The sequence below is a fragment of the Polypterus senegalus genome, chromosome 18, assembly GCF_016835505.1.
Source record: "Polypterus senegalus isolate Bchr_013 chromosome 18, ASM1683550v1, whole genome shotgun sequence".
NCBI classification, from domain to species: domain Eukaryota; kingdom Metazoa; phylum Chordata; class Cladistia; order Polypteriformes; family Polypteridae; genus Polypterus; species Polypterus senegalus.
Genome location: NC_053171.1, coordinates 22,888,303 through 22,897,202, shown reverse-complemented (window position 1 = coordinate 22,897,202; position 8,900 = coordinate 22,888,303).

Below are 8,900 nucleotides of genomic sequence, written 5' to 3'. Positions count from 1 at the left end.
ACATGAATTCTGATTTCAGGAATTTTTTTTTTTTTTTTTTGAGTTATGGTGACATCAAACAAGCAAGTCCAGTGGTGTTTAGCGGAAGCCAGGGGCTATTCTGAACTGATCATTGTAGCATTTGTATGGACTCAATTCCTATTTGAATACTGGGCTTGCTTTTGAACATGTGGATCAGACTATAAAATTCATTGACCGTATTACATTTTTTTATACATTGTGGCAGACGGTTGGGTAAGGGCCCAGGCTGGGAAACCTTTATAACAGAAGGACCTGGGGATAGAGCGTGCATGGGGCATTATATCCCCTGGATCACTAAATGGCAGCACCTCAGGCTACAGCAATGCCTCAGGTTCTCACCGGGCACCCTGGGAGTTGGAGTTTGGTGGCTCAGCCCTGTAAGTGTTTCCAGACCATTCTGAACGGGCCACTGAAATACTCCCAGGTGCAACATAAAAGAAGCCTGCTGCCTTCATTCATGGAGTCAGGAAGTGGAGGACAATGCTTGCTGTGAGGAGTGGAAGAGGCAGAGAGGAGGGGGAAATAAAAAAAGAAAAAGAAATGAAGTATTGACTGCTGTGCTTATTGCATTTGTTTGGACTTGTGGCTGTGGTGGGAAACACTTACTGAAGAGTTTCGCCACAAATAAACTCTCTAGTGCTTTTACACTGGTGTCTGAGCCGGTTTGTGTCAGGTTTGAGAAGCTGGTGTGCCCCCTGTAGTCCACAATATATAAACCCGAACTGGTCAAAATTAAGAACGTTACAAACGTTTACCTACAAATGCTAATTTACTACTTGTAAATACTCAAAACATTTTTTGACGGTTCCATGCAAAAGGTCTGGATACCTCTGGCCAAACTCATATTTTATTGATTATAAAGTAAAAAAAAAAAACCAACAAGTACAATAATTAACAACAACTTTCAGAGCAAACTAAAACAATTGTATTTTTATGAAAATACCAATTGTGGTTTGCCCCTGGCTTGCTTTGCTCGCCAACCCCCAGGCTGGTGCTACGTGCTAGCCTCTGTGCAGTTCTGCCGCAGTGTATGGGGAAGCGGATGTACAATTTAAAACAGATTGTTATTTTCATGGGAATTGTTAAATATGCATAATAGAACTAACTATTTTACATTACAGCAAGTAATTAACCACATTAAAGAGTAAAACGTAACAATTTGAAATTATGTTACAGATATTTGTTGAGTAATACGATTTTGTTCTGTTTGGCTTTGAAATTAACATGCAAATACTCTGTAAACTTGTAATAAAAACAATTTTTTGAATTTAATTTTCGTCAATATCGCATTAAATTTTGATTCTGTGTTTGGACTTTCATCGTGATAATGCAACGTATAACTGCCCGTGATTGGATTTCATTTTTCTCTCTATTAAATAAAACTTTTTCAAATGTTTGGCTCTGAGATTTGTTAATTGTCTTTCCAAAAGCTATTCTAACAGGAAACTATGTTTTAATACGAATAGCATATCAAGATCTCATTTGGTGTCCAATGTTATCCACTTGAGATGTACTACATTACCTTTCTTGGATACATCGTTCTTTCAAAAGTAATTCATGTAGAGGAAGACCGGACGGTGATAACGGTTGAAGATATTCTTTGGGATATTGCAAGTTGAGGTTTTCATCTTCCACATAATCACCACCAACTGTTTCAGCACAGTCTATTGATACGCATTTAACCAATCTGCCGTGTAACCAATCGACAATTTAAGTTAATTCATTTGACTTCATTTCTTGGTGCTAGGATTGTCCGTGTACTCATTTTTCTGTTGATAACCCTTAGTGATGAAATTCTTCAATAAAGTTGAACATAATAAGTCTTCTTTATTTGTGAACTTAAAGTGATGAAAATGTTAAAATTTATAAGAACTGAGAGAGCAGGAACTGTGTCTGTTAAAAGCATTCACACGAATGAGAGGAGAGAGGACCGAGGGAGTGGTTAAATATGGTTGAGAGGAGGGAGTGACCTGAAAAAATCTTTTGAAAAAGTCTTCTCGTCCCAGGATTTTTTTTAATTTCCTTTATATCTATACTAATAAAAGGCAAAGCCCTCACTGACTGACTGACTCACTCACTCATCACTAATTCTCCAACTTCCCGTGTAGGTAGAAGGCTGAAATTTGGCAGTCTCATTCCTTACAGCTTACTTACAAAAGTTGGGCAGGTTTCATTTCGAAATTCTACGCGTAACGGTGATAACTGGAACCTATTTTTTCGTCCATATACTATAATAGACTTCTGCTGGATGCTGTGGGAGGCGGAGTTACGCCTCCCACGTAATTTAGTGCCTGCCCATATAAGGGCAGAAAGACAGATCACCAATTGAAGCTTTATGAATAATGGATACTTTATTCGCCATCAATGATTGTTTTGGTAAATCCATACTGAGTATAATCATTAGATGAACGGTAAAAAAGTAAGAGCGAGGGGAGGGTGACTTATTGAGGCACGCAGGCGAAACCACAATAGCACGCGAGCTTGATGTAGTGCGCGTCAACTAGATCTGAATTGCACGATCACATTCGAAAAAATAAATCTTTAAGTTCTATTTAGTCAACACAAATATCTTTGATTGGAATGTAAGGCGAGTTTACTCTTTGCATAAATTTTTCTTCACCATGCAAATGTAATGATGCCTACATTTAACTTACATTCCTACCAAATATATTTCTGTTGACTAAATAAAAATTCCTTGTATTTAAAATTTAAATAGAACTTGAACAGAAACGATAGTTCATAATATCCACGCAGACTTGCACGTAAGAGCGGGAGTCATCCGTTTTAACAAGCAGCGAATTGCACCGATACAAAATAGCCTGCCCATTTAATTATTTAGGAATGGATAAATAAAGATTTTGTACAAATAATGGATTCTTGCACCCCCAGCAACAGTTGCTCGCACCCCAAAGAGTGTGAGTGTGTGTGTATATATATATATATATATATATATATATATATATATATATATATATATATATATATAGTGTCAGGGATGCCAGGGGCCAGGACCGGATGTGGGTCTGCCCTCACCCTGGATCACGTGGGGGTTGCCTTCCGGGTTACTTTGGGGGCCACGGGTACAGGGCATGGAAGCCCTACCCTGTAGGGGCCCGTGGTCACCGCGAGGAGGCGCCCCAATGCCTGTGTGGCGGAAGTGCTGGGGGGGGAGGGGAAGATTTATGACGGCGCCCGGAGAGCAGCTGGCACTTCCGCCACGCTGGGGCGTGGCCAGAGGAGGAATGCCAGGAACACCTGGTGCTCATCCGGGTACCATATAAAAAGGGGCCGTCTCCATTCGAGGCTAGAGTCGGGTGGAAGGAGGACGAGGCAAGAGGAGCTGTGGAGGCAGCCCAAAGACAGGCATTTGTGGCCAGGACTGTGATTGTTTTGGGGTATTGTACACGTGAGTGAGGTCTGAGTGACCATTGGCTGGGGTCTTAGTGACCTTTATTGTAAATAAACGTGTGGTGTTTTAAACAACATGTCCGCCTGTCTGTGTCGGGCCAGGTTCTATATATATATATATATATATATATATATATAGAGAGATATAGAGATATAGAGATATAGAGAGATAGATATATATATATATATATATATATAGAACAGCAACACTCATCACTCACAACAGTGACAAAACAATTACATTGACAATCATGCTTCATCCTTTTCTTTTTCATTACTTCTTTAACACACTACTTCTCCGGTGCGAAGCGCGGGTATTTTATTTTGGTAGTATATTAACTATCTCTATATCTCGATAAATAGATAGATAGATATCTCTCTCGATCGATATTAAACAATTATAAATCTGATGAAATGAAAAAAAATATGTATTGATGGAGAAAGAAAAAAAAAAGAAGAAAATATGGCATTTGCAAATTTTTGGGCCCCCTTTCACTTTTAAAGACCTAATCAGTTTGCAAACCTTTGTCTTGTCCAGAATTGTCATTAAGACTATCAGCTGATGACAATTGCACAGTGGAGTAACTTCATCAGCTCTTCACGGCTCTAAGAGTCTCTAAGAAACAGAGTAAGGAGCTGAAAATGTAAACGACTAAAAAGCTACACAAGGCTATAAAAAGAATATCAATGGGAAGTTAAGGGAATCCGTGAAAGTCAAAAGAAGACCAAAGAAAACCATCTGATAGAACAGGCTAAGCAAAACCCTCATAGGACCTCAAGAGAGCATACAGGCATGTTTAGCTTAGAAAGGGCTGGTGGTGCACCACTCCACAGACAGGACCTTCACAGAAGAATCATCAGAAGGAAACCTTATCCCATCACAAAAATAATCTCTTAAGTACGCAAAACATCAGGAGACAACAGAGGCATTTTGGAACAAAATGCTGTGGACAGGTTATGTTAAAAATCAAACTCCTTGGCCATAACCACAAAAGATTTCTTTGAAAGAAATAAGTCTGGTTGCCAACTGTTAAGTACGGGGATGGATTTCTTAAACTTTGGGGTTGAGCGACAACTAATGACACAGGAAACATTGTGTGAGCACAGACAAAAATGAATTCCACTAAATACTAACAAATCCTTGAGGAGAAGATCAGTCAGTCAGGCAACTGAAGCTGAGAAAAGGAGCCAACAATCCAAACCACACTCGGAATTCTACCATGAAGTACCTCAAGAAACGCAAGGTGTAGGTGTTGGAATTGCTCTCACCGTCACCGGACTTGAACATCATTAAAAATCTGCAAGTAGATCTTAAAACATGCAGAGCACATGAGACAGCCAAGAATAAATCACACAGCTGGAAGCGATCTGTGAGGAAGAATGGGGAAACATTTCCTAAACAAGAATTAAAAAAAAAAAAAAGTCTCATAGCCCGCTATAAAAAACGTTTGTGTGCTGTGGTTTCTGCCAGAAGGGTGTGTTACTATGACAGGGATGGACTCAGCAAGGTGCCCAAACTTTTTCAAATGCCAGATTTTTGTTTTTACATTTTTTACTTCAAATTAATGGTAATAGTGCATGAACAGTGTCATTAAAATGCCATTATCTTAACTGGTTTGCTGTCAAAGTTGTACTTACTATTGTGTTCCTAAGAATTACTTGTGAATGCTTTGAAATGTTTAGCTTTTTTTTTTTTTGCACCCTGGGCCTACAAGTCACCAGTACAAGAAAAGCCCTGTATAGATAAAATTCCATTTGTCTCATCTTGATGTCCATTTATGCAAGAGTCTGGCTTTTTAGGGTTTCCCCCTATATATGGCCTTCAAGACCTTCATTATTTGGCCATTGCAAACCAGATTTTATGCAAGAAATTGCACCCCTATGATAAGGAGTAAAGCCATGGGGCAGTCTGTAGCAAAATTGGCCAGAAGGACTTGAAGTTATGCATACTAACTCAACAGACCCCAGGAGTTCACCCCCTAAAATGGGATACAAGGGAGTCATACAACACTTTGAAAACTGGGGATCTGTAATTGGGACCGCCTTAACAGCATTATAGGCACCGGCCCCCCTAGCTACACAACCGCTCAGTAACTGCCCAGCGTGCCCATGCGTTAACACGGCCTGGTCTGGAATACGTGGAGTGATTAATGCTATGGAGGTTGCAGATCACGAATATGCTAATATTTTTGATATTTGATTCTTTATTGGTGGTCCTATCCTTTAAGAGCCACTTCCACATGATTAAAAATGACAAATTTCAAAATACGGCGTGTGGGGTTCTCTTTTCAGACTTTTTCCAAGGTCGAGTATGTTATTTTTGATCATTTATTAGGTGTCTATCCCTCTATGGACCTCTATCAGTGGGTAAAAAAGACATTTCTATCACAATCGAGAATATTTAGACTTCAAATATGTAAAGTTGCAGCTCACAAAGTAAATCATTACATTTCTTACGAATACGCGAATTAGGGAGACTTGGGTTAATTCACAAAAACACACAACTGTAAATGTCAAATTATGATGATATCTGACTAGGGATATCCAAACATGTGTGGAATTTCATTCCCTCAAGTGTACTTTGGGCACCTCGGCAGCGCAGATCGCTTGTGCGCCCCTCTCGGCGGGGATTTTCTCCATCACGTCTCAGAAGCTCGTGTGTTGATCTAAACTGGCGTAGTGTTCTGAGGTCCGGCACCCTTTCTACTACCCCCTTGTTCCACATAACGACAAATGGATATACCTGCATTGTTATCACTCTTTAATTTAATATTGTTTTTTATCAGTATGCTGCTGCTGGAGTATGTGAATTTCCCCTTGGGATTAATAAAGTATCTAGATCTATCTGGATTGTCGTATGGGACATTGGGTGTCTCTGTGCAATACACCTTTACACACCGAACTCGCCGTCATTGTCTGTGAAAACGAGTCCGGATTAACAGAGGGTACGCTGCCAGTCCATCGGAGGATGCAATTTATGATCTATACAAAATAAAGATAAAAACTGTCTGCACGTGTTTAATATTCTTTTTGATAAAACGGGAATTTCTCCTCCTCTTGTCCTCATGAGACACCTCCAGTCACGCCCATCTTCGATTGTGAAAGCCCCGCCCACCACATTGCCCAACTTTTTAAAGGAGGCTGAACGTCCCCCAAAACACGTGTAGTGTTCGTGTTTGGGTATTTTGAATTGAAAATGCAAATGTTTTGAATTCGCACTGTACAAATCGCGTGCATCGGTCTTAAGCCGCAGCAATTTTCCTGCACAAACCTGACATTATCTATTGGAGGGAGGAAATCTACCTGTCTGATCGACACGGAAAAAAATGCGCACGGACTTTGGAACGCCGTCGCATTAAACGGAAGCTTGGCAGCTTGCCACCTCGGGGAGGGGTTTGGGCTCACAGTGTTACACTCGTGGCGGATGTCAAATTTACAATCCGACCGCCACTTCTCTTACTCCACTTCTTGAGAATATCGGCAAACTGGTAGGTGTATGGCAACACTTATGGAGGAGTCAATTTTAAATCATCTTCCCACACACACGCTTCCTGCAGTGTTTCAAACTGGCTTGTGTGCGAATAGTTGGAGTTGTTAGAAGGAGCCGGGAAACTACAGGAACTCCGAGGAGACATTCTACACATGCGCATAAAGCTCAAAGAACCAAATGATTGGGCTCAGATGTTTCGCCTCTTCTGGGCATCTTTAAACGTACAAGACGTAAAATGAAGAAATTAAAAAAAAAAAATCTTAAATAGGAATTTACAAGCAAGTGGACGGAGCATAAAATCATCTTAATGTGCGGTCAGTCTCGGGACTGGAAAATAATAAAAAAAAAAAAAAATCTACAAATGATCCTAATGTGCACATGCGTGGAAATACCCACAGGCACACAAGAACATGCAAGTCCACACAAAGGGACGGCGCCAGAAAACCACCGCACGTGTCTGCAGTGCAAACTGCTCCATACCAATCAAAGAAGCAGGTACAGTTTTACAGGAAAGGTCTGCAATATTAAACTCCTAAAAATGGTTTTAACTGTATATATTTTTATTTGCATTTGTGAATACAAAAAAATGTTTTCATCATGTCAGATTTAAATACAAATTGTTCACCTGCTTATAGCTTTGCACACGCTTTAAGCAGCCACGGGAAGAAGCGTCCATATGAGGCAATCCCATTATTCCTTCCCCTGGATGAAATCTCAATATTTCAGAAATCATTAAAAGGTATGTACATAAATTGAATGAACACGGTTAAACTCAGCAGCACAATCTGGGGAGCAGTGTTAGGGGTCACACGTTAAAAAAGTTACATGTAATCGGACTACATAACACTTGTTAAAGTAATGAGTAACCCCTAACGCAATACTTAACGTACTGAAGTAAAAATACCTGCCACACTGGGTACAAGGCAAGAAGCACACGTACCAGTATGCCACTCAATCGTACAGCAGAGCAGAGGGGTGGAAAATGTCAGGCGGTGTTGTGTAGTGCTTAAGGCTTTGGACTTCAAACTCCACTACCGACACCACTGTGTGACCCTGAACACCAATTGGAAAACCAATAAAAGAAATGGAACCAATTGTATCAAACGTTGTAAGACATCAGGGAAATAAGTAAATGTAAAAAGTGTTCTGTGTGCAACCCGGTAACAAATCGATTAATAAAATATAAATTTAGGTTGGATCCAGCTATTTCCTAATCTGTTGAAACAGAGAGATCAGGTGACACAGCAGCCAGTGTTCATACTGCGCATCTTGAATCGGTTCAGGTCGGGGATGAATGGAATTTACTTAACAGCCCAGGAAAGACTAAACGGATTTATAAAACACAAAGCAGTTATCATGGGCACTGTGCTTATTTTTCAGAGTTATGGCAGCCAGTGAATTTTTTTTTTTATATATATATATAAATATAAAAAGTTTAATGACGGTACATTTGGCGAAAATAGAACTCCAGAAGCGTATTGCACGAGTAAAACGGGGGCTTTCAAGAAAGCACTTCTTGCCTTAACTGGGTCACTCACCTTATTCTGGTTGTGTGTGTGCGCATGTAAAACGCACTGAACGCGGCTGCACAACTCAGAGTGGGCGTGACGTGGCGATCATCCCGACACCTCCATTTGCGGCTTATGACTGGCAGTTTAGAATTAATCAGCACCACATCCAGGACTGGAACTGTGATGTATTTTTTTTTTTAAACTTGATTAACTTCGAGATCCTTTTAAGATTTAATTGTTAAAACAGTTTGGAGTCATTGAATTCAATTTTTGCAATTAATTTTAGCGAAGGCTCGGTTTTAAAATAATTAAAAATTATTCCATGCTTCTCTCCACGATTTAGAGTGCTACAATGGCACTAGGGACACAGTGCAGACGTCATAGATGTGACAGTATAAAAGCCAACGTCAGGTACTTCCTGGTTATTCAAGCTTAAGGATATAGTAGAGAGAAAAAAAAAACCTCCTGGT